Source organism: Vicugna pacos, chromosome 14, assembly GCF_048564905.1.
Source record: "Vicugna pacos chromosome 14, VicPac4, whole genome shotgun sequence".
Classification (NCBI taxonomy): Eukaryota; Metazoa; Chordata; class Mammalia; order Artiodactyla; family Camelidae; genus Vicugna; species Vicugna pacos.
In genome coordinates, this window is record NC_133000.1 from 50,856,331 (window position 1) to 50,881,966 (window position 25,636).

The following is a 25,636-nucleotide window of genomic DNA, read 5'->3' on the forward strand; positions in this document are numbered from 1 at the left end:
TTTGTGATCAAACATTTGTAATGAAAGGTATGTTTACAGGAAGATAATAATGAAATTCAGTTATAGTAGAACTAGGTCACTATAGGCTTCTTTTCTATTTCTCTCCTTTTCTTTTTCTATTTCTTTTTCTTTGTATTTGTAGTGAGTGACAATGCCATCATAGCACAAATAACTCATCTTTGTGCTACACGATTACACTTACACCCTTTGTATATATACAAATGTCTTAGCTGATATAAGTGTGCATTCAGCAGTGGGAGTGGTTTTCATATAAATGTTTCTTCCATATATGGCTGATGTTCATACTGAACCTGTTTTGATGTAACATTTCTTTACTTTCAGCCTTTAAGCTTCAAGAACCTGTGATACGTGACTGGATGGAATTCCTGGAGAACTGTATTAACATGTTTCACAGAGTTGAATTCTGAGGTTAGTACCCTGTCAGGAAACAGTGTTCCTTGAGAATTTGCAGAGTAATTATACGTATGGTTCATAAATGATTGCACAATATCATACATAAGTGAATTATAACATAAATCTTATATTTAAAATAAGGTTAAGTACCCAGTCTGTCGACGACTCGTTTCTTATTCAGTCTCAGCCTTTTGTTTTGCTCAGAGTCGCTCAGGAATTGATGAGTTAAGTGGACTTGGAACCTTCTGGTGTCCTCCTGCAGCCTCGAAACCCCTCCCCTTGGACCTGTGGACTCTGGCCGCGGCAGGGGCAAGATAGCGAGTGTAGACTGCAAGTGCTCTGTGCGGACTTGCTTTCTGGCCTCCTGCTTGGCTGCCAGTCTCACAGCTTGCCCCGAGAATGGACTTCCTGTCCTGTCATTTACACTCAGTATCACACTAAGCGCTCTTTGTCACTCAGGCTTTGAGACAGAAGGGGGCGAGATAACAAATCTAGACTGCTTGTGTTGACTTTGTGGATAAAGTAAAGGGCTGGAGTCAGGAACCCTGGGTCTTATCCTCAGTTTGCAACTGCCTTTCCTGTGACATTGAGCCAGGCTTTCGACCTCTCCCTTCCTCAGTTTTCCTCATCTATCAAATGAGGATCAGTATGTGGTGTTCTCTTATTTTTATCAGGAGGGTGTGGTTATTGAAAGATTTGCTGAATGCTTAAAGCCCTTAGCAAAAGGAAAAAAGGAATCAGATAAAATGACTTTTTCCTCCTTTTTAAGGGGGAGATAGAAAAGAAACCACAGCTGGTTAATTACTCCCCACTCCCAGAAATAATTCATCCTATTATCCTGCAGGGAATTTTCCCTCCTACCCTGGTCAGTTTTTCCCTCAACCTTTTCTTTTGCTCTTTTCCTCTCTCTCTCTGTTTTCTGTCTGTCTCCTTCTCCCTTTCTCTCTAAGCCTGCAATGTTTCTTTTGTAGCAACGAGCTGTGACATCAGGGTGGGTGAAATTAGCAAAGAGGGGCACCTCTAAAAGGCTTTGTCCAGTGTGGGTAAGCAGAGGCACTGAGGAAACAGGAAGGGCATTCTGAGTGACTAGATGGGGAGTGACAGAAAGGGCTATGAGAACTTCTGCAAATTTATTGGGCTCAGAAAGGCAAACCTTCAGAGACAGCTACCAGCTGTAAAGATGGGTCTCTTGGGCCCTGCAACCATTTATTTAGAGGCTCTCTTTGTGAAGTGATGGGGTTGGCAAAGAGTTGGAACCTATAGTGAAATTCAGGGATTCTCTCACTGGGGTAGGATGGAGGACTTCTGGCCACAGTTATGGCTATATCCTTTTCCCTTTTCTCTTAAATTATGCAACTGAATAGTGTGTAGCTTTGAGTGGAAAGGGACTTCACCCCCTACTTCAATTAGGATATGTGAAATATCAGGAATTTAAAAGAGTGCACTTTTATACATTTCATTTTTAAAAAGCCTTTAGTGGTGGAGTTTTATTGCCATTGTTTTCATTTTGTCTTGTGAAGAAATTGGTATTATGTAGTACAAACCAGGTCGTAATTCACCTAGTATTCCTCATGGCACTTTAAGAAGGGCGTTGTATGTTCCAGATTGCTTATTTTATTTTCCAGATTTATACACTCATTCATAGGTGTTTAGATTCTTTCATCCAAAAGGCAGCAATATCATTTGGTGGTGTATGCTTTTTTTCCCTTTAATTTTAAAAAACTTTTATTGAAGTATAGTCAGTTTACAATGTTGTGTCAATTTCTGGTGGACAGCACAATACTTCAGTCATATAGGAACATGCATATATTCGTTTTCATATTCTTTGTCACCATGAGTTACTACAGGATATTGAATATAGTTCCCAGGGCTATAGAGTATAAACTTATTGTTTCGTGCTGTATGCTTTTGATCTTCTGTACATACATGGTTTTAATATGGTCCAACATTGTGTTTATTTGATTTTTCTTATTGAATCCACTGTACATTTATGGCTGTTTCATGCTATTTTGCTACCTTAGGTAGGCTTTTTTAGTATGATTCCATAAAAAAAGCAAGTAAAAAGCTACTACATGGGGGAATATATATATTATACATATGATATATATAAACATATAATATGCTAAAAATGTAATACATAAATATATACATTTTACTTGTTTTAATAAGGAGGATATAAAAAGATACACACACACCTGTTTATAATACACAGGATCTGAAGGAGAGGCGGGAGATTACTAACTTTTTAAACTTTCTTTCTGATTTGTTTCACTTTGTGCAACAAATATGTATTATTTTCTTAATTAAAATATTAATAAAGAAAAAGTTTCAATACTGATTTAAACACTTAAAGAGAAAATTTAGCAGTCATCAATAATATTTGTATTTTACAATTTTTTTTAATTAAGTTATAGTCAGCTTACAATGTTGAGTCAATTTCTGGTGTACAGCACAATTCTTCAGTCATACATAAATATACACATATTCATTTTCATATTCTTTTTCACTGTGAGTGACTATAAGATATTGAATGTATTTCTCTGTGCTATACAGTATAAACTTGTTTATCTGTTTTATATATACTTGTCAGTATCTGCAAATCTCGAACTCCCAGTTTATCCCTTCCCACCCTCCCGTATTTTACAAGGTTTTTGCCAATCTTGATAAAATGTCTAAAGATCCGTAAACACTGTCCCTTTTGTTTTTAGAGCACGCATACTAAAAAGCAATGGTTGGTGCTCCCTCTGCTGGTCTGCCTGCAAGAATTTGCTGGACAGTTTGGGAGGATGAAAAAGACAGCCAGGAAAATTACAAAAGATCCTTTGATCTTTAAACACCTTTTCCACGTACAGGTTTTATCCTTGATTGGCAGCAATTGTCAGTGCAGTTTGTGAAAATGTGTTATTTTTTAACATTTAGTAGTGATGCTAAAGTTGGGCTAGATAATTATAATCTTTTTTAAAAATGAATTTCTCCTTTTTCATATCATAAAGTAGGATATAAAACACAACTATTCTTAATTTATTGGGAATTTTTGAGTGAGGATTAATCTTACAAAACTCACTCCCGGTAATGGGATCTCGTAGTCAGTTGGCTATTTGAGTATCTTCACACTAGTCAGCAAACCTGATGGAAGAGTGACTATCACTGGACAATTACATTTTCAAAATTAAATCTTTTGTTATATCATTCCTGAAATCTATACATTCCTATATAGAAGATTCTTGGGAATTTCTTACTTTTGTTAATATTGATATGCAAACTACAGGTAAAGATTCTTAGAATTCATTGAATTCATCAGCTTTATTTTTTCCCCCTGGGAATCCTGACTTTCTTGGATCAGAGTATGTTGAGCCATATATACTATTCCTTTATCAAATACTTGTATTAATTCATTCCTAAATCTTTATCATACTCTGTATTATATGTAATACGGTATTCTGTGTCTGTGTCTTAATGGTGTTTAATGTGATGATTCTGCTTGTACATATTCAATTCCTTCTACTAGTTTTTGCCTTTAGGTAAAAGTCAGTTATAGTATTATCTGACAGAATATATGGCACTATTTTTCTTAGGGATATATATATATATATATGCATTTAATAGGAAGCTCTAGAGAATCAATAAGCTTTCAGAGAAAGCATTTTCAATGGTAGGTTTCAGGGAGAGAGCTTTTGCAGTAAGATGAAGTAAGATCTGGAGAAGGGTCACCTCTGGAAAATGGACAGGCCCATGGGAATGGAGTGGAGAATGAAGAGGGCTGCAGGCAACAGGCGGGAAAGAACAGGGGAGATGCTGTTCAGCACGGGAGAACCGGAGTTGTAGTTCCTGGGTAAAGAACTACTCTCCTCTCAAAAAGTCATCTTTGTGAGGGGTGCTCAGGGAAGCCAGACCTCATAAATCAACCTTAATCACCATTGATGAGCCAGATACCATAGTTAGACCCTCCTAACACTCTGGAAAACACCGGGTAGGCATTGAGGCAAGTGACAACATTAGGGACAGGCAGTTTCAAGTAGCAGAGATCCAGTCACAGCTCCTGGAGTTTGGGCATGGGATTTCTCGGCTCTGGAAAGAGTGGGCAGAGTGATGAGTGTTGGGCATACGGGTATATTGAAGGTGTACACATTCTAGGATTCCAGTGCTGCAGGACCTGTAGTACCAGGCAATGCATCAGAGCAAAGACAAGATTCAGTTGCTGCAGCTAGGATCTGAGGACAGGAGGATTTCTGCCAGGATCCCCGGCCTGGATCGTGAAATCCGAGAAGTTAGGGTCAAGGCTGATTTGATACTGAACCCAATGTGCTAACAAATTCCTTCATCCTGAATCTGTGGAAGGTTTGCCCACAAGTGCATGTTCACTTAAAACCTACAAGCCACACAGATAACAGCCCAGAGTGGGAATTTTAGGAGATGATATTGGACATCTCCTAAAATCTCCCATTGGATGGGAGGTCATGCCCCTTGCATCTCAAATCATGATATACGGGCTAATGCCCACTTAGCCGACTTATAAAGTCACTCTGCATTAGATGTTAGGAATTAAAAAGACCAGAACACCCCTTCTTCAAACAACTTGAATATTCACCATCAGTCCCACATAATTGTTCTCTAATTTTTTATGTATTTGTTTTTAGTTCTGTCCCTTTAGATGACATATTTTAAGTTTCTTAAGTGCAGGACTGTTTTTTCAGATCTTTTGCATTTTCCTAAAAGTTTAACTTAATTTTCTACCCAGATTATTCTAAGTGACAGAGATGTTAGGGTTTTATTTGTTTTTTCCCAATGATGCTCCAAAAAGCTGTAGCAAATCCACTGAGTTTCTACATGAGGGTGGGAGATGGAAGGGAGCTTTGATTCTACATATTTGGCTTTCGCATAGTATTTCCCTTGAAGAAAAGATTGCCCTAAAAACGTTCAGAAAACTGAGTGTGTTTTGCTAATGATAATCAAATTGATACCTGTGGGAGCAGCCGAATGTAGGAAACTTTTCGTTGAAGGTCTACATTTCTAAAATGGGTTCTTTATGAATTGATTTCTTTATGAATAAATTCTTTATGCGTTTTTAGTCCTATACACATCAACTTAAAAATTAAATGTGTTTCTTTTTCTTGTTTTGTTCACAGAAGCTACTCTACAAGCCATGCTTCTTATTGTTAAAAGAACTTAGTCAAAGAGTGCTCATATGCCCATAAGCCTCATAGTCCAGGAGAGGCAATTTGGAAAGAGAAAACTCCCTCTGTATTCCCCAGGAGTTCCCCCATGGACTAGATCATGTATTTAGGTGGATGCACATTTTCCCCATCCTTGGACCACATCACATCTGACACTATGCAAGGCATTGAACTAAGTCAGGCTAGGAAGCATATGAGGGCTGGTGGATTTATTTCAAGCTCTTTTAACCAAAGCTGTCTTTTTACTTTACTTGTATTATCTGAGAAAAAAAGTGTGAATTAGGTATCTTCCTCCTTGCCTTCCATTCTCTTCTAGCTAGAGAGATGGAATTCTTTAGACCTACCTTCCCTGTTAACAGCAGCCATTAGTCACAAGGAGCTGTTGAGCACTTGAAATGTGTAATATACACTAGATTTTAAAGACTTAGTAGAAGAAAAAAGAAGACTGTGAACTCGCTCATTTGTATATTTTCATATTGATTATATATTGAAATGACAATGGTTGGGTTAAATAAAATATTATTCAAATTGATTTACTTTAATTAATTTCTGTTTCTTTTTATTTTTTCACCACCTAAAAACGTTAACTTTACATATGTGACTCATTTCCATTGGGCAAAACTCTAATAGACCAATAGTTTTTCAACTTTTTTGAGTAATAATGCATTCCTTTGAAAATCTACTAGAAGCTCAATAAATCATAGACAGATAGATGCTGTCAGTTTTGCTAAACCCAACACTTGTCTTCCTAAGACTCACCATGCTGTGCAAAATCATGCAATAGAAACTACAGGACTGGGATTGGAGTAAACACTCAAAAATGTCATCAGTGAGATGTAAAAAAGATAGGAATGTAATAAAAACAGTAGCACAGTTTTATCCATGGTGAAAGGTAAAGAAATATATCAGTATTATGATAAATATGGCACTTGACCCTCAACACATCTCATCTGTCTGTGGGAGTGGGCGTTCCTGCAATTGCTTTTCTCCCATGCTTGCCCTGGCCCCAGGGCCACCGCCCTGTGTGCCAGAGGAAGAGGATGTTAGGGAAGTAGGAAGAGTGAGGGAAAGAGAAATAAAGAGAGAGAAAATGCAGAGAGGAGAAACACAAAATAGGCTGAGAGGACAGAGGGCAAAACAATGAAAGAGCAGAGAGAGTGCATGGGGCGAGCAGCCAGTCAGCAGGGTTGCGGTTGGCTTCTGAGCTGTTGGAAGGAGGTTACCTAAAATCGGACGGGAAGTTGGAACAGCACATGTAGAAATTGCAATAGTAAATGGAACAGCAAATGGAGAGCTCGTCGTCCTGGAGACGTGTGTGCATGCACGCATCTTGTTGATTTGTGTGAAGCTCAGTGCAGTTGGGTGTGGTTTTCTGAGTTGGCCTGGTGATGAAATTGGCACAAGCAGATCCAAAATTAGTGTTGTGCTAAAATTGTCCCTAATTTATCAGTCACGTTGGAACAAATTCACCTTTTCAAAACAAGCGTTCTAGCAGAACGGACTGTAGAAACATGCGCTGCAATAGATTGTCGTGCACTGCCCACATTAGCAACCTCTAGACTAGGGGAGTGTCAGAGCACGCCAGGCATTAGGCATCCAAGCTGAAATGCCAGCCTTAGGTTTTTTTCAAGGTATTACAGTCAAAAGGGATTATGAGAAAGGGAGCGAGCAATTCGTGGGTCATGAGTGGAGTGGAGGGGGTGAATGCGTTATTGGGGGAATCCATGGGGCTGGAGGACATGTTGAATTTGAGGGGCAGATTGAATTTGAGAAGGTAGATTCCTTTACCATACCAACTGAGAATGATCTATTTGCACAAACCTTTTCTAATCTATGCCAAAATTGTCCAGGAAAATCCACTTGCAAACAAAACTATCCCAGGGACCGTAAATGAATGCTTGATGAGTAGGGAAATTCTAGCAGTTTGCAGAGAAAAAGAGCAGAGATTGTCTTAATTTCCTGCCCCTATGTGTTCTGGGCTTTAGTTGCAATTGACAGAATTTAGTTCCTGTGAATTCACAGCAATAGGCCTGAGTGTCTGTCAGGAGGAAGTGAATTGGGAAGATCTTCAAGCCACTAAGAGTAGTGAAGTAACTGAAAATTAAATGAAGCCATTGAAGGTAGTTGCCCATTAAACATAATGATACTAATGATGATGGTGGTGATGATGCTGCTGCTGATAAGCTAACGTTTATTGGGCTCTTAGGATAGCTGGGAGCTGTACTCTGTGTTTTATGTGGATGATTTTATTCAATATTCACCACATTTTGAGGAACATTATTTCTGTCTCTTTTTATGGAGACAAATAACTCCACCAGCATTGCGCTGGTAGCAAGTATCTGAGTTGGGACTTGAATGTAGGCAGTCTAAAGCCGATGTCGGTGTGGAAACCACCAGACTGATTTGATTAGTGATCTTGCTGGGGACTTTCCTTGTCCACCATTGCATATTCTGGGACTGTTTAAATGTGTGTCATGAAATGCTATTACTTACGTTATTTTTAAAACAGAAAAATGCACACACAAAAAGAGCTTAAAAGAGGAAGCCTGGAAAAAAGAAATAAAATAAAAACAACTTTAAAAAGTGAAAATCAACTTTTAAATTCAGCATCTGACATTTTATAGTACGTGTATTTGGGTGGCATTATTTGAAAATGTTTTTACTCGGTGTACACGTGGAAGGGACTGTCCATGTGTAAGCTCCTCAGGGAGTGCCTGTTGCTGTCACATATATACGGGATTGCCAACCGTAAATTATAATAACAGTGGGCAATATAATCAACTTTAAATTGCTGTTCAATTTTATAGAAGAAAAATTTACTATTTGGCTATCAAAATGTTAACGAATGCCATTCATTATTTTTCAGAAGTGGGTAGAATCAATCATTTTTTCACATGTCCAGTTAAATTTCCTTGTGTGTCTGATAAATGGATGTTAATGCTGTTCTGAAGGTAACATATTACTGTAAAACCCTACGTTGCCTGTTTGTTAAAATTATTTTCCATTTGCTTTTCTTTGCTCTAGATTCTAATTTATGAGAAGTATATAGTAAGATATTTCAGATTTAAGCTAAGTCTATTTTTAAACGAGATTTTTTTTTCCTGCAAGTAACAATGGGTAGTACCAGATTTTATTGCCTATTGTTTTTCTAGTTTCTTGGTTCTTGTGTGTGGATTAGAAATAGGAGTTTTTAGGAGTGAAAGTAGACCATCTCTCCTCTCCGTCTGTTTTAATCCCAGTCTCAGAGGTTCCAAGACTTGGGAGATGTTATTTCACAATCTTTTTTTTTTCTGTTCCCTGTTGTGTGAGAGGAAAAAAGAGTACACATTTGTAAATGAGACTTTTGTAAGAAACTCTGACTTTTTAAGAATCGCAGTAGGAGCACCTTTTCTCCTATTATAGGATAAATACCCAGCGAGCTGCTCTCCATCCCTTCCTCGGCTTCCTCTCCAGACTTCCCTAGAGAACTGTGTAGCTACTTTGCTTTCCGCATCACCTTACTTGGCTCCACAAACGTTCTTGGCCGCATTTCCCATTGGGAGGGAGTGTCTGGGGCTGCTGGGGGGCTGGAGCTGTCAGGGGCAGCTGCTTGGCCCTCCGGCAGTGGCCACGCTCAGCACCCCTGAAGCGGGTATCTGTACACGGCTTCTTGGCTTCTCGAGTGGTATTTTTTTTAACTGTGGAGTTCCTGCTAGCAGCCTTGGCCAGGGCCAAAGGAGAGAAAGGAGGGTGGGGACTGTCTCCTTTGCCAGAATAGAGATACCTTCCTGCCCTGAGGGCCTAAAGAGAACTTAGTTCACTCCTTAACATTAAGGAGGAAAAATAAGAATGGCAGGTGGCAATTGATTTTTAATAAAGGAACATGCTTTTCTAAAAACTATGACACTGATCATTTGGAATAAAAGTTTGAGTTCAAGTGCAGTAAAGTTGATGCCCAAGTATTAGTGATATCAGGCAAGTGGACATTAGTCTGGCAGTTTCCCTTTGAATCTGGGAAAAGGCATTTCCCTCAGAGGCTGAGTCATCTTTCCCGTCTTGATCATGAATGGAAGCATTTCTTGGCTGCCCTGGCATTTCCATTTAGCTTGTCCAGGGCACCAAGAAAATGGTGCATGACCAGACTCTTCCCTTGGCAAGAGACAGCAAGCTGATGATTGCACTGAGGGCTGGCTTTCCCCTCTGATCTCTCTCCTGCCCTCTGTGCCTCTGCCACAGGGCCCAGGACATGCTCTTCACTTAGGGTGACTGCCCGGGGCCAGGGGCAGACCGTGGGCAACACACTGGCGCTTGGCAGGGTGACGCCCTATGAATCCCAGCACGAGCCCTTGCAAGTCAACTCTCGCCCCCGCTCCCATAACAACCAGCTGGGGAGGGGACTAGGGTTTACACTTTCTTCAATATCTGAACAAATGAACTTATTTACAAAACAAAAACAGACTCACAGACCTAGAAAACGAACTTACAGTTACGGGGAGGAAAGGGGGTGGGAAGGGCTAAATACAGAGTTCGAGATTTGCAGATACTAACTACTGTATATAAAGTAGATAACAGGTTTCTCCTGTATAGCACAGGGAACTATAATCGGTATCTCGTATTAACCAATAATGAAAATGAATATGAAATGGAATATATGTAGATACAATAATCTGTATACCAGAAATTGACATAACATTGTGAACTGACTATACTTCAATTAAATTAAAAAAGAAAGAAAAATAATGATTTGCCCTACCCTACCTTTTGGAAAGAAATTTTAAAAATCCAGTAATAACTCTAGCACCGCCATATCCTCCCACCACACCAGAGGGTTGGATCAGATGGATGAGGAAATGGTTTACCAGGTCAACTTCTGTGTGCACTAGAGAAAACAAAAAGCCAACGTGCTAATTTAAGATCACCAGGCATATCAGGATGGGTAATGTAGAAGAAGGCAATGGGTCTCAGGTACTTATTCAATATTTCATCCTGCATCCTAACTATTAAACAAAGCACGCAGATGAAGGAGAAGAATGTGAGCCTCTGAGGCTCAACACTGTGGCAAGTGCAGTGTGTAGCAGGACCCCTGGCACTTTCTCCTGCCCCTGAACAGACCTTTCTCTTCAAGAGAATGAGTGTATCCTGGAAGAATGCCAGGGACCTTACCCAGCTGTAGTTCATTCTCTTTGCAGAGGGCAGTGGGAGATCAGTGAGGTTCGAAGTCTTGGGTTTTTTGGGGGGGTTATGGAAAAGAAAACTTAATTTTTCTCCCCTGCTGTTAATACTTCTGACACTAGAAGTGTGAATTTTTCTCACACTAAGTATTTCTTCAGTTCTCAGTGGACACTATGTCCAATAAATTTAGCTTAATTCCAACACTATCTACCTGGAGATAACGTTAAATCCCCCAAGCCAAGAGCTCATTCCCACAAGACTGTCTGCACCTCAGAAGCCAATCACCAAGTCCAGATTTTCACCTGTACTTCTGACCAACCGGGCTTCTCATGACCCACTCCTTTAGGTCTGATAATTTGCTAGAATGGCTCACAGAACCCAGAGAAGTGTTTACTTACATTTGCTGATTTATTACAAAAGGATACAACTCAGGAACAACTAGATGGAAGAGATGCTTAGGGCCAGGTGTGGGACAAGGTGTGTGGAGCTTCCATGCCCTCTTGGGTGGTACACCTTCCCAGCAACTTCACATGATCGCCAAACTAGGAGCTTATCAAATCTTGTTGTTTATGAGTTTTTATAGAGCTTAACCTCCAGCCTACCACACTTTCACCTTTCAGGGGGGAAGCTGAGTTGTCCCACAGCCTGGGAGGGTGCCAGTCATATCAGGTATGTTGCACATGTCTCGGTCATGTTCACTTTATATCTTTAGCTCCAATCCCATACGTTGATGTGGTTTCCTGTGCCTAAGGAAAATACTTGAGGACCTAATAGAAGTTAGACTGCTGTGTTTCCAACAGAAAGCGCTAGAGGAATCAGACCTCAACCCTAGAAAAAAATGAATTGCATTATTCAACAAGGGCCTCAAGATAACTCATCCCACATGACTGGGTAGGAGATCCAGCCCTACTTGCCATGGGGATTGGTTTGCTAATTCTGCTGCAGCCAAATACCGCAGACTAGGCGGCTTGTACAACAGAAAGTCCTCTCTCACATTTCTGGAGGCTGGAAGTTCAAGATCAAGGTGTTGATAAGGTTGATTTCCTCCAAGGCCTCTCTCCTTGGATTGAAGACAGCTACCTTCTTGCAGTGGTTCCCCATGATCTTTCTTCCTGTGTCTCTCTGTGTGTCCTAATCTCTTCTTGTAAGGACTCCAGTCACCTTGCATCAGAACCCACCCTAATGTGGGCTCATTTCAATTTAATTACCTCTTTAAAGGCCCTCTCTCCACATACAGTCCCATTCTGAGGTATTGGGTTTAGGACTTCAACATGTGGCTTTGAGGGAACACAGTTCAGCCCATAAAGCAGGCGTAATTTCTCTTTGTCCTCACTTAGAACACCCAAGCAGTGGTTGATTTAGACCTGGCCTTTTCTTTTGAAAGGCAGGAGGGTATTCTGGGAAGGAGGGTGGACTATGAAATTAGATTGTTAACAGTGTGAATCCTGATTTGATCACTTACTCTTTTTACACTTTGGGCCTCAATTTCCCCATTTGTAAGATCTATGTAAAGTCTACCTGGGGATTAGATGAGATCACCTGTGTGAAGTGCTCGGGGGAACAGTGTAGGTGGTAAGCTTAGTTCTACTTCTCTCCCTTCAAAAATAGGTAAAGGTTTCTGTTACCATCAAGGGAAGACTTTCTTTCCTGGCTCCTCCAGTAGGATTCAGTACATTTCTCAGGTGGAAAGAAAATGGCAAAAGGGGTTGCTGGAAGTAGTTCAATACTACTTTTAGGTGTGCCATGGATTACTTAGGCTTTTGCGGGTTGGACCAGGGATTAATAAGCATTTAGAGCCCCCCTTTAAAGGAAATGGCATTCACTTTGGGAATAGGAAATAAGGTAATGCTTGCTCTGAGCAGATGTGAGAGTCTGGTAGGGAATTAAGGACTCAACTAAATGATTACTGAATAAACATCAAAGCCAGTCCCTAGGCTGAAGCAAGTAAGTTGGGTTCGAAGAACAGCAACAGCTCAGTGGACTTCAAAGAAAACTACGTTTGGAGCCATAAGACAACTTTCAACTTGAACCTAGTGGTGGATCTAGGGTTTAGGATTATATTGCTAAGCAGAACTGCTGGGTGTTCACTTATAATTGTAAGCCTTAGAATTTGTTATCAGAGTAAGACTGGGAGAGGTCTGAGTGGATTGCAGTCTTCCACTTGAGGGCAGCTGATAAGCATTTTCTGAGCATAATTATTGCTCACACTTTGCCCATTTATTTCATCATAGAAATAACAGACTGGGCAGCATGTAATTTATAGTATATCACCATGTTTCTTTGACTCTCAGATCACTTCTAGAAAACATTTTTGATACCTCTTTTTTTTTTTTTTGCTATCATAATGATTTACAGTGACACTGCATGAAGAAAGAATAAAGAAATAAAGTTAAGTAGAGAACTCACACTGTCTACTGGTAATTTTCCACTACTTAAGAGAAAATGTCCCTTTTCTCCCAAATAACCCAATCCTTACTCTTATCACCAGTGTACATAACATGATTGATATTGCATATCTGCTTTGTAAACATTGCTTTAATATTTTTCATTACTTTTGCCCAAATGACCCCGAGTAAATGTAGTATCTGGCACAAGGTGCTAGAGTTATGGCACTGATTCAAAGCCAGTGGCTTTGTTGCTCAACATGGAATTCTCAGAACTTCGGCATAGCTGGAGTTTTTTTTTCCCTCTTTAAAAAAATTCGTTGGAGATTTCATCTTTATTATCCATGAAGCTCTATTGCCTAGTAATCAGACGCTAAATGCTAAAGGGAACCAAACAAGTGAGATACTCTTAACTCCCTAATAAGATAATGATAAAACAAAAAATTGTATGTGACTAGTATCCAGTAGTTGGCAAAATATTTAAAATATTTCCATACACACACACCATTCTGGGGAGAAATAAGAATTCATTTTGGCAGGAATAAAGCTTACCTTTCTAACAAAAGAGGAGACTGTTATCCCCTCATTATCCTTCTGAAATGTCCTCATATTCAATGATAATAATCTTTGGGGAGAATTTTTTAAACCCTCTGAGTCACAGTTGTATTTTTATTCAATGAAGGCAAGCTATCTGCCCTCTTCCTACTAAATCAAGCAAATTTCAGAGATGTTTAGATTTCCACGTGATACCACATGGAGCTGAAGTACACACTGTTTTTGTTATAGTAGAAAATTAAATGGAGGAAACTGTTTGGACCCCATCTTTACATCATTTTACAATAACTGTGATATCACCTTCTCCATGTCAAAAAGAGATGAGTGTATATATGGAATGATCCGAGCTCATCTAAACCAGTCGACACAGTTTTCCTATGTCTACAAAGTATTTTATGACAATTTTTTCAAAGAATTAATTTTTAAAATTAAAGTTTAGTGAGTTATTTAAAGACATCTTCTCTAATGTTAATCTGTAATGTTCACAATGCAACAATCAACTCTGTGGGAGAAAAAAAAAACAAACCCCCAAAACCCTAACTAAAGCAAAACCAAAAAACCTCACACTTAACTGTATTTTAAACAGGTTGGGCATAAATTTCCATGATTGGAAAGCTTAACAGAATTACACAAAGACATTGGAAATAGTTGACAGTTATTTTTACTCTTTCATCATCATCATCATCATCATCATTCACCATTTTAGGTCCTATTGAGCAGAACTCTTCAAAAGAAGTTTTATTCCTGTGAAAATATCCCCAAATCCCCATAAAATCCAAAGTAGTCCAGTTTTCTTCATGCACAGAGGCAAAACTGTTTATCACAAATATAATTAGATAAACTGAGATGTTTGACTAAGAGGCAGTTCACACTCTGATACAGCAGACGGTAATATGACGAGAGAGGAGTCTCAATGCCTGGCGTCCAGCTCTGAGTTTGCCAATTGAAAGGTGTTTATTCTTAGGTAAATCATTTTACCCCTCACCCCGACCCTCCTTGGTTTTTACATCTATAAAATGGAGAACCATTACTTTGTTCTGCCTACATCATAGCAGATATCTAGGATCAGATGAGATCATGCATGCGAACTTCTTTAAATATTTCCAAGTGTTATGAAAATCTAAGTGGTTCTTCTTATTTTCTGAGTAGAGGTGAAAAGCTTGGTAGACTTGCTCAGAAAACCTGAGTCCAAGTTTTCCTTCTTTTTCCTTACCTTTAAAAAAGGGGTAGAAATATCTACTTCACATATATAATATATAAATATACAATATACAAAATCTCTGTCAAAGCTGAAGTAGTCATTTATTTTCACATATGGGAGATTGTTATAGATATTGTCATGAATGCAATTAGGTAAAGCAAGGTAGAATTTATGTAAGAAGTAATGTACAAATTGTTAAAGTGTTTTTCAAGCTGTAAAAACATGCAAAAAGCTTTTTTTTTTTTTTTGATTGTAAATCTCCTTGAAAATGTTAAATCCACTTGCTGACAGTGGCTGAGTTTTTCTATAAGATGAGCCAGCAGGGAGATCAGGCTTGAAACATCATCAGCATAGGACTTTGCCTGACAGTGAGCAAACGCCCCCATAGTTCTTATGGAGGGTCAGGCGGGAGAGACCTGCTAACTGGGAGGTCGCCACCTCCCTCTGCTGCTGCTACTGGGACCCGCTGTTGAAAGCCAGGCAGAAGGATTGCTTTGTATGAAAGGGTCAAATCTAGCTCATCAAGGGGGTGATTTAGAAAACAGTGAACATATAAAGGAAAATCTTTAACCTTTTTTTTTGAAAACTAAGACAGCCTTTAGGAACTTGAATGAAAGTGACTGATAGGAAGTAGACTACGCAGTTGATGATAAAAATCAACACAGCAGTTTCTAAGTCTGATTATTAGTACATTAGTGCTCCTGACTCACGTTGATTTTTGATGTTGGTAACCCATTGCTGATACTGCTTTTGATATGCTAATGTTCAAAGGTAAGTGTGACAGGTGTGTTAGCACAGCTCCCTCCCTAGGTTTGCGCTGATTTCCAGCAGAGTAGCAGGGTTTCAAAGGCTTCAGGCTCCAGTGCTTTTCTGGCTGTTTGGTTTTCCTCAGAAAGTGATTCTCATGGCTCTCCAGTCCTGTACTCTTCCTACTTCAGCTCCTTAAATTAACTTTGTAGCCACCAACCAGCCTATTTGGCTTTTGGCATATTTTAATAAATGTTGTGCTGTTTGGCAATAGAAAGCAAGCAAACAGTCAGAAGATCTTCAACCAGATAGCCTTTTATGGTTATGAAAAAACCACTGCTGTTGCCTTTTTTCCATTTTCTCTCTGTGCTGTTTCTGATAAAAATGACTAAAGGGAGAATAGAATTACCAAGAACCCAAAAGATTCAGGATCCTGTAGAGAACACACTAGTGGTTACCTGTGGGGAGACGGAAGAGGGGAGGGGCAACATAGGGGTAGGGGATTGAGAGGCACAAACTACTATGTATAAAATAAATAAGCTGTAAGGATATGCTGTACTGCACAGGGACTGTAGCCAACATTTTATAATAACTATAAATAAAGCATAATCTTCAAACATTGTGAATCACTGTGTTGTACACCTGAAACTTATATAATATTGTACATCAACTATACCTTGATAAAAATTAAAAAAGAAAGATTCAAAGCTCAGTGCAGAAGCTCAGTGCAGAAGAGGACATGAGGTGTCTGGGTAGGTAGGCATAGCAATTTTCTTGCCATACTTCAGCCAATGCAGTGTGTTTGGTGCACCACGAGGGTTCCCCATCTGAGGTCCTGGGTTACCTCTTCTGCAAGATTAACGTGATGACAGATCAGCAGATATAATAGATGGAGAAGAACAAACAGATCATTTTCTGGTGTTTTGAACTCCCCCAAGAAGAGTGACATAAGTGAATGAATGAATAAATAAATGAATAAACAACAATCAATGGCAGACAGCATTGATACTTCTGACTGAGAAAGATGCTTTCAAATCAGTCACTTAGCTAAGGACACTTATCGTTAAGATTCCTCAACAGCCATTCCCTGTCTTTTGGTAAAGCACTTCATCTTTAATAATTTTATAATTTAGGTATAGGATCCACTTTGAGTACATTTTTGTGTAAAGTATGACATTTAGGTCAAATTTGACTTTTTAACCTATTAACATCCAGTGTCATTTGTTGAAAAGTCTGTATACGCTTCACTGAATTTCTTCATGAGTGAAAGTGAATTCATAGTGTTCCATTTTAATAAGCATATTTTCTTTTTCCTTCAATGCAGGTAATTTTTTTCCTATCGTGTTTATATATTTTTCTTATTCTATTTGTAGATTTTAAGGAGAAACACATATTACCAATTTCTGATATATCCTTCAATGTAGAGGTAACTCGTAGTGTAATTAAGTCCTTTACTTAATCTGTCCTAAAGAGCAATCACTAATGCATCTGAGTGCTACAGTTTGGATGAATAAATTAAACCTGCTTGGCTTGGTTTCCACTCTTTTTCTTGTGGGGAATAAAAGTCTGAGGGAAGCAAGAACCAGGAAGCAGGATAACTTCTGCTTTCCATGCAGAATTACATTAATTAATTCCATTAATTCTTCCTGGATCAGACCACCCACCTTCCATCACGAAGAGCAGAGTTCTCACCAGTACTGCCTATGTCTGAATAATAAGTCCGCCTAATTCTAGGGTTCAGTTAGCAGGCACATTTGGCTGTCAGAGTAAACTGTGTCCTCTAGCTTTGCCTCTATCAACCATAAAGGTGATATTTTGGTTGCTTAAGTGCTGGTACATCTTCCTTTTAGGTTTATTCTTTTAGGTTTGGATAGCCTCAGCAGGAGAGAGGGGTGGTATTTATTAAGGCCTTTTGAAATTCCCAGCATTTGGTGTATAGGTCAGAAATATTGCTAGACGTAGCAGAGAGTAGAACTTTCTGATAAAAATTACACCCAAAGAAGCTTTTGGTATAGCTTTGGACATTTGATTTTAATGTGCATGTAGATTGTTTTGACCTTAGTACTCTGTAGACGTTTATACTGTACTAGCTTTCTATTGTTGCTGTTTTTAGGCACATGGTGTTTGACTTTGGTCTGTGTATTAGTCAGCTCACGGTGCTGTAACAAAATACCATAGACTGGGAGACTTAAACAGCAGACATTTATTTCTCATAGTTCTGGAGGATGGGAAGTCCAAGATCAAGGTGTCAGCAGATTCAATTTGTGGTGAAGACCCTATTCCTGACTTGTAGATGGCTGCCTTCTTGCTGTATCCTCACATGTAGAGAGAATAAGCTCTGGTAGTCTCTTCCTTTTCTTATAAGGGTACTAATCCCATCATGAGGACTCCATCTTCATGACCACATCTAAACCTAATTACCTCCCCAAAGTCCCTCCTCCTAATATCATCACATCAACAAATGAATTTTGGGGGGACACAAACATTCAGTCTATGACCTTCTGTAACTGTAGCTTATGGGGGCTTGGGAAAGGTAAGTGATAGTTTCCTACAGATTCAAGGAAAATATTTCAGAATTAAAACAACAACAACAACAACAACAACAACAACAACAACAACAACAAATCTGCCCATGGGCTATTTTGCTTCCTTATCAAGAGTGTAGAGAGACATCTTAGGTGTCGGGTATGTGCAGGGCTCTGGCTTATGGCTTATGGGAGCCAGGGTTTCTTGGCAAGAGCACACAGAGGCAAAGTGGGCCTGGACAAAGGTGCATAGATCCTAGTAAGTGGGCTGTGAATTGTTGTCATCAAATGTCAACCACTTAGGGGGCCAGAACCACATCTGTGAGCAGGTTTCAGGAATGGCCTTAGAGTGCAGACTGATACAGATATTTATGCAGACTTAGCTTTTCCTAAGCACATCAGCTGAGGTGTGATATATTAATGGCACCAATGGTCCCAGTTTGTCATGCAATCTCTATGCCCTCTGGTAGTGCTCTCCCACACTGATTCCATACTTGCTCACGTGACTTTCTTCAACCAATGGGACAGTAGCAGATATAACATAAGCAGAATTTTGGAAATGTTTTTGAGTGATTCTACTTCCTCTCTTGAGGAAAGTCATGAAAACAAGCCTGTGTAGTTTGCTAAAGGATAAGAGACCACATGAAGCAGAAATGAGTCATCCCACTGATGCTAGCATAGACTACCTGGCCCTACCCTGCTCTTTCAGGTGAACACAAACATATGTAGGAATCCAAATGAGAACAGCTAAACTCAGGTCGACAAACAGTTCAACTGATATATAGATTCATAATAAATAATAAATAATATTACCTTAAGTGTCTACATTTTAGAATGATTTGTTACACAGCAATAACTAACTGATACAAGGAGCAATGTTTCAAAGAGAGAGAAAACAGTTTCTTTAGAAGCCTTTTAAGTATTTTTTGGCCATACCTCTACCCTTCTAATTGCTTCTCTTGAACTACAAGGCAGCTGAGATTTTGGCTTTATATTCTTAGTCTCAGGCCCGAGTAGCCACTGCTGGCTAGACTGACAAAAATTCAGCTGGATCTTACTGAGAGGAGTAGAAGGGAGAAAACATACTTGAGAAAAAGACATTGGAGAAAGAACCACTTTCTCGAGGCCTGAAACATTGCATAGTACTGTTCTTTATTAGAACCCTGAGGGCTCATTCTTAAGAATTATAAATAGTTGCTTCAGATTAGGAATCTGGTAAGGATGATTTTTCCAGTTAAATGTGGAGACAAGATGAAAACTTAATTAGGAGACTTAAAAAAAATGCCTAAGCCATTTCATAACACAAAACAGTACCCATTGAGGAGGTATAAGGCTGAAAATGCCTGGTCACAAGAATCTGTGGATATTCTCTCACCAGATAGAATCCATACTAAGTTCAGCACTGGAGTGAGCAAAAATCAAGAGGTTTTTAGTGTACTTGAAAGGAAAAAAAGGCACCCTGAATCAGACCAGGTGACTGGGGCTGCCTCCACTGCAAATTCCTAATCTTTGCAGGAAGGTAGCACACACATCAGAACACGCTAGATCATGCTGCAGTTAACAGACAACCCCCAGATCTCAGTGGCTTTTAACACAGCACAGTGCAGTTTTACAGTATATCTTTCACTGGCTACGTGTTCTTCTTGGGTTAGACGGGCTCTGCTTCCTGAAGTCTTTCAGGGACATAGGCTGTTAGAGACTCCATCTCAACACATCCATAATCACCCAGGCAAAAACATAAAAGGGGAATGTGGTAAATGACATACTGGCCTTAGAGCTACCACAAGGAAGGAACACGTGGCACTTCTGCTCAGATTTTACTGGTGTAGGCAAGTCATGTTGGAGAAAGAAATGCAATCATCTGCTTTGCCTGGAAGGACAGAGGGAGTGGAACATATCTTACTATCTTCCACAGTCTTTCCACTCAACATAATATTTAACTCGGTCTCCTTTGTGTGTGTGCGTGTGTGTGCCTAGTGCATTTATTCTCATCTCAAGGAAAACAACCAAAAAGCCCCACAAAGCAAGGACACCAAATGCCAAGCCTAGAGCATTTAGTGATGTGCTGCAGTCTCTACACCAGGTCTAGAAATGATGCTTTTGGTTCAGAGACTCTAAGACTAACGTGGTGAGTTCTCTCGGCTTTACACATCCAGTACACAATGATGGTTTTCGGAAGAGGGTGACTGCTGTAAACTTTCCCGCTCGGAAGGGGGACGGTTGGGAGACATTCAACAGAGGAATTCTAAAAATTTCACCAGTTAGACATTCAGAGAGCCCTTTTACTGAGTGAGCACTGGCCCTCTTCTCAATTAGTATAACTCATAGTCTCTGTCCACCTCTTTACTCACTCTGTCCTGAGGCGTTAGAGTGACAGGTCATTGATCATTTTGGAAAAGCAGGTTGGGGATGATTAAGTCAGCACTATCCCTCTGTCTCATGGGAATGAGCCAACATTCACCTCCGATCCGTCATGCTGCACCTGATCAGGCCCCCATCCATCCACCCCTCAGGTGGGGTGGTCTGCCCTGACAGCACTGCCTGGTGGATCAGTGTGCCAACGACCGCGATTCAGACAGCAAGTCTGTGTAGCTGCCCAGATAAGTGACGTACTTAGCCTTTATCAAAATAATGGTGTTTTTTTTTTATTTTTTTGGATTCTTTATCACTGACCTACTTCTATTTCTCAGTGTTTTCAGATGGGAATGAGTAAACAGTCTTCTCTCAGAGAAATGCAACCGCTAGATTTTCTATTTCAGAAAGTCCTGTTGGCCTTGTGTTGCGAAGTCTTTATTGTCAATATTTGTGTTCTTTTTCTTAATTGCTTTGATCTGTTTATTTTATTGTCTTCATGAACGATCTTTTTTTTTTTTCAGGACTTTCCTTCATGTTGGAAATTATATTTTAGCATGCATATTCTATTTCTATTTCTCATTTTTCAGTTTTATAATAGTATAATTTTAGTACTAAATTGATTTTTCCACAGACTTCTCTTTTATGTTATTTTGCTGATATTTGAATATAGTCCAGACAGAGAAGAGAAGTTAGTTCACTTCTGCAGATCTTAACCAACTGACTAAGGGTGTAAGAGTGAAGATAACTCCTAGAAGTCTGGCTTGACTGAATGAGTGGTACGAATCATTGATATGGAGATTTCAGCAGGCGGAAAATATTTTGATTCCCGAAATAAACTGCTTGTGCACATAATATCTGATTGCTTTCCCAGGAACACCCCAGATCTAAAGAATGAGGGTTTTTCACAGGGCAGTCCTGAGTGAGTTGCTTCAGTGGGTGGGAGGGGAATTTAAGAGACACGTAAACACTGAGTTTCAAAAAAGAGGGTTTCTAGAATGTTAGGAAGCAGCGCTAAGAAATGATTGGAAGAGTGGCAAAGACTCACTTAGTAAGTTCCACACTTGCCCTTTACATTGGCTTTTAAGTATTCTTTTGAGGGGATATATGGTTGGACAGTATGTGTTTTTTTTTTTAATATTTTGCCATTTTAAATAATACTGCCATTTTAAATTTAAAAATTTATAAGTATATAAATATAGGTGAGTCCTTTTTTTTCTCTTGGATTTTTGCATAAAATAAAATTCCCACAAGGAGGATTTATTTGGTAGAATAATGAATATAATTCCTTTCACTGTGCAGTGGCAAATTGCTTTCCTAAAGATCACATAATTTATGTTGCCACAAACACTGTGTGGGTATATTTTGTCAACCTTGCATTATCTGATTTTAAAGGCAATAATTAACAATTATTATTAGGTAAAAATTAGTAGATAATTTTAAAGGCAATAGTTATTTTTAGGCATAAAGTGATATCTAATTATTGTAAAATATTGCATTTTTTGTTCCTGGTGAGACCTTTAATATTTTATTTATTTACTGATTGTATTTCTTTTTCTATTAATTGCTCATCCGTATTTTTTTTGTCAGTTAACTATATGCCTTACCATTTTAGCTTTGGTTATTCCCTAAAAAGTTCACATATTTGTGTAGTTAAATTTGTTAATTATTTTCTTTTGTTGTTTCTATTATATTTTAACCTTAAAAAGTCATCACCTCTCCGAAGATCTGATAAATGTAAATTTCCTTTTTAGTTTTCTTTGATTTTATTGAATTTATAAAAGGCGATACACTCATTGATCCAGAAAATATTGTTGTGTATAGTGTGAGGTGTATCTTTACATTTTGTTTTTTGCCAGATTTTTAACCATTGATGCAATGAGAGATTTTTAATAAGAGCTGTCTGGAAATGGAGTAGTTTGCTATTTCTAGATGGGGTGGGGAGCATATACTGGGCATCACCCTGTCGTGAGTGTCAAGTTTCAAACGGATTGAATTGGAAGATGTTTTAGGAATTCTTTCGAACTTGAGGTTCAGGAAAAAGATGAATTCAGAAGGAAAATTAAATGTGCCTATTTCTTATTTGTGGGAGATTTCCTAAGAAGAATAAACTCGTCATTGTTGTCCAAATGACTAATAGAGGATTGTGATGAAAGATAATTAAAAACAACAATAGCAACAACTAAACTAATGATTTCTTTTATTAGAAAGTAATTTTTTTCCAAAAAGAAGTAATCTGCCTAAAGTCACAGATCAAACTCCTCAGAGTGACCTGATGTCAGTCTTTTAAAAAAACTCTTTGAAATGCTCATTATTCTCGTATGTGCCTGATTTGCCATAGAGATGCAGTTAATGATGTATCTTCTGGGCATTTAGAGGCAAAACTTCTTTGGTCCTCTAATGAATTCTTTCTCTTAGTCAGGTTCAAACCTCTGTTCAGTGGAAAATAGTACTTAATTGTCCACAGCCTGAAGCAGTTCCTGATAGAATTTTGTTGCAAACACTTTAAATTCCATGTTGAGTGCTGTTGCTCTGTGCCTGGATTTCCTGTGTCTGGAAGCAGGATGGGCAAAAGATAAGATAATTTACTCACTGGAGACCCCTATGATGAAAAAAAACACTAATTATTACCTCCATTTACCAACCAAAAAACTGAGCCTTACCAGGCTGAGATCTGATCTTTGCTGTCAGTAGCAGAGTAATTAATTTTATTGAACAAACGCTTATATAGTGGCTAGTATGTGCCATCTGTATTACAACCCTATGAGATGAATATTGTTTTTATTCTGATTTTAAGATGAGGAAGCTGAGGCTCAGAGAGGTTAAGTGACTAGCACCAGTGACACAGCTGGTAAGTGGCAGAGCCAAGATTCAAAGCCAGGCAGTCTGGCTCTGGAGAGCATATTGCTCAGCACTCAGTAAGGCCAGAACTAGGAACAAAAATCTCCTGACTTGTGATTTAGTCCTCTTTCCAGTAAACTAGGTCAGTGCGCATTCAGTTATCTGCTGAGTAACGGAAGCCAGATCTACATTTTTGTACAAAGAAACGCCTCTCTCAAGGTTTCATCAGATATTCTTACCAGTCATACCCCTTCTACTTGATCAGCTGCTGGTTTTTGTGAGTGACTCCACCACAAAACAAAAACCAAACTAATGCCCTCTTTTAAGGAGCTGAACCACTGGTACATGAAGTCATAAAGTACTAAAAATTTGCTCCAGAAGTCATATTCTTTAAAAGGATACAGGTGTTAGAGTAGAACTTCTTGCTTGACTGCTTCAAAAAGATAAAAAAGGAAGCCAAAGACAAATGTGGTCAACGTAAAAGGGATCAGGAGACCCCAATGCTTTCTCTCCTACAGGCGGTTGAACACTAGTTCTATTCTCATCAATGTACTGATCTGAGCCAATGTTCACAACTGATCTGAGGGCAAGGTTAACCCCTGAAGAACCAAGAGAAATAGTAAGATTTCTCAATGCTAAAATTATTTATGTGAGTTTATATGTAATAATGCAATTTATACATTATTATGAGAGTTCAGATAATCAGTACAGTGATTTTTCTCACCTCTAATCTGGATTTGATTGCTGCAACTAGCCTTGGGAGAGAGCCACAGGCTTATGAATATTATCCTCTATACAGATTCCGTTGGATTCCTCACTTCCTTTTTAAGTGAAGTGCAAATCTGAAAGCACTGTGCTAAAATGTGTCATCAGTTTAGGTTTCTTTGAAGTATCTAATTTTTAGGTGTTTCTGATAAGAAACAGTAGGAGAAAGCGGAACATTAGTTAAAATATCAATGTTTGTAACATTCAGAGGTATCAATATTGTTACTAGTATATTGTCTTCTCAGAGTCAGACTTTTCTGCGTAATGAGCTGAAGCATTTCTTGAACCAGAACTTTGAGCCGCTTGCTAAGGAGAACTGTAGCATATGGTTTTCCTCTTCCACTTTTTAATATTTTGGTCTCCAGTGAATCCACATACAAAGGCTTCCTTCCTTTAGCTGGAGTCCACAAATGAAAGGCTTTTCTTTTTCTGATTGTAGATTACCCTGCCAAGAAACAAACAAGAGCTGGAGAACATCACTTTAATTTATTGATGGGATACAGATGACAAGGAAGTCTGTCCTCTTCTAGGCTTTTGGGAACGCTTCAGGCTGACCCAGCACAGCCGAGTTCATGCGGCAAAGACAGATTTTTGCCAAAAACCAAAGCCAATAGTCATTGCAAACCTCTGAACCAAAACATTCCTTTAGTGCTTGAGTTTCCCTATAATTTGTGTAGATTCCCCTTTTGTCAATGAAGCTAGCAGTGGATAACTAGCTTAGTGCAATCAGACAAAACAACTGTGCCCTTCATTCAGTAATTAGATGATAGCCTCAGTGCGTGCTTTATGGTTTCCGTTCTTCATTCTTTCCTTTCTTTTCAAGTCCTTGGAGACAAACTCTGGGATGTTTGGCAAAGCGGAGGCCCTTGTTGAAAATATCCTGTCTTTTTTTTTTTTCTTTTCTTTTTTTTACTTTAGGGCTGCTAATAAGTTCTATTCTCAGAGGCAAAACATTAGATGCACACAGCAGGGAGGATCGGCCAAGTTAAAAAAAAAAAAGTTTGGTTCTTAGGTATACCGCTATTTGCCTCACTTTACAGTTTTGCCTTGCTCGAGACAGAAGACGGTTTTGTTCTTTTATCTATCAGCAGACAAATGAATTTGATACTCAAGCTAAATGCTTACAGCGGATTGTACATAAATCACTTTTTAAACATTCAGACATAAAAGTTTTATGAGACATGAAGCAGAGACAGAAAGATAGGGAAACAAAACGGAGAGGAGGGCCGTGTGGTCAGCCTTCACCTGCTTTGAAGACTGCTCAGCAGATGGCATTTCTGTGTGGTAAACTGGGCTGAGCAGTGGTGGTGTGCTAAAACTTTGACTTTTTTTTTTTTTTCCAAACTCTTACATGTTTCCTAAACCGTGAGAAGAAGAGGGAGCTAAAGCTTCTGCAGGAAAACGGAGATGCTAAGTCAGGTTCTATTGCCCTTGCTACCTTGAAGTTGTACTGGGTTTAACATCCACAAAATAGGTGTTGTTGGCTGTCTTTCCTGAAGAGTATCTGGCCCTGCTGCTCGGGAGTCT

The 25,636-nt window shown here is 39.0% G+C and overlaps 1 long non-coding RNA gene across 1 annotated transcript in view; it reads left to right on the forward strand.

Annotated features, from left to right (window-relative positions):
- Positions 1–25,636, forward strand: part of LOC116283206 (uncharacterized) — a 39,818-nt gene that overhangs the window by 12,240 nt on the left and 1,942 nt on the right. The window contains exon 2 of the long non-coding RNA XR_012058785.1: positions 343–429. This is a non-coding gene — a long non-coding RNA (uncharacterized lncRNA). The remainder of the gene's footprint in view (positions 1–342; positions 430–25,636) is intronic.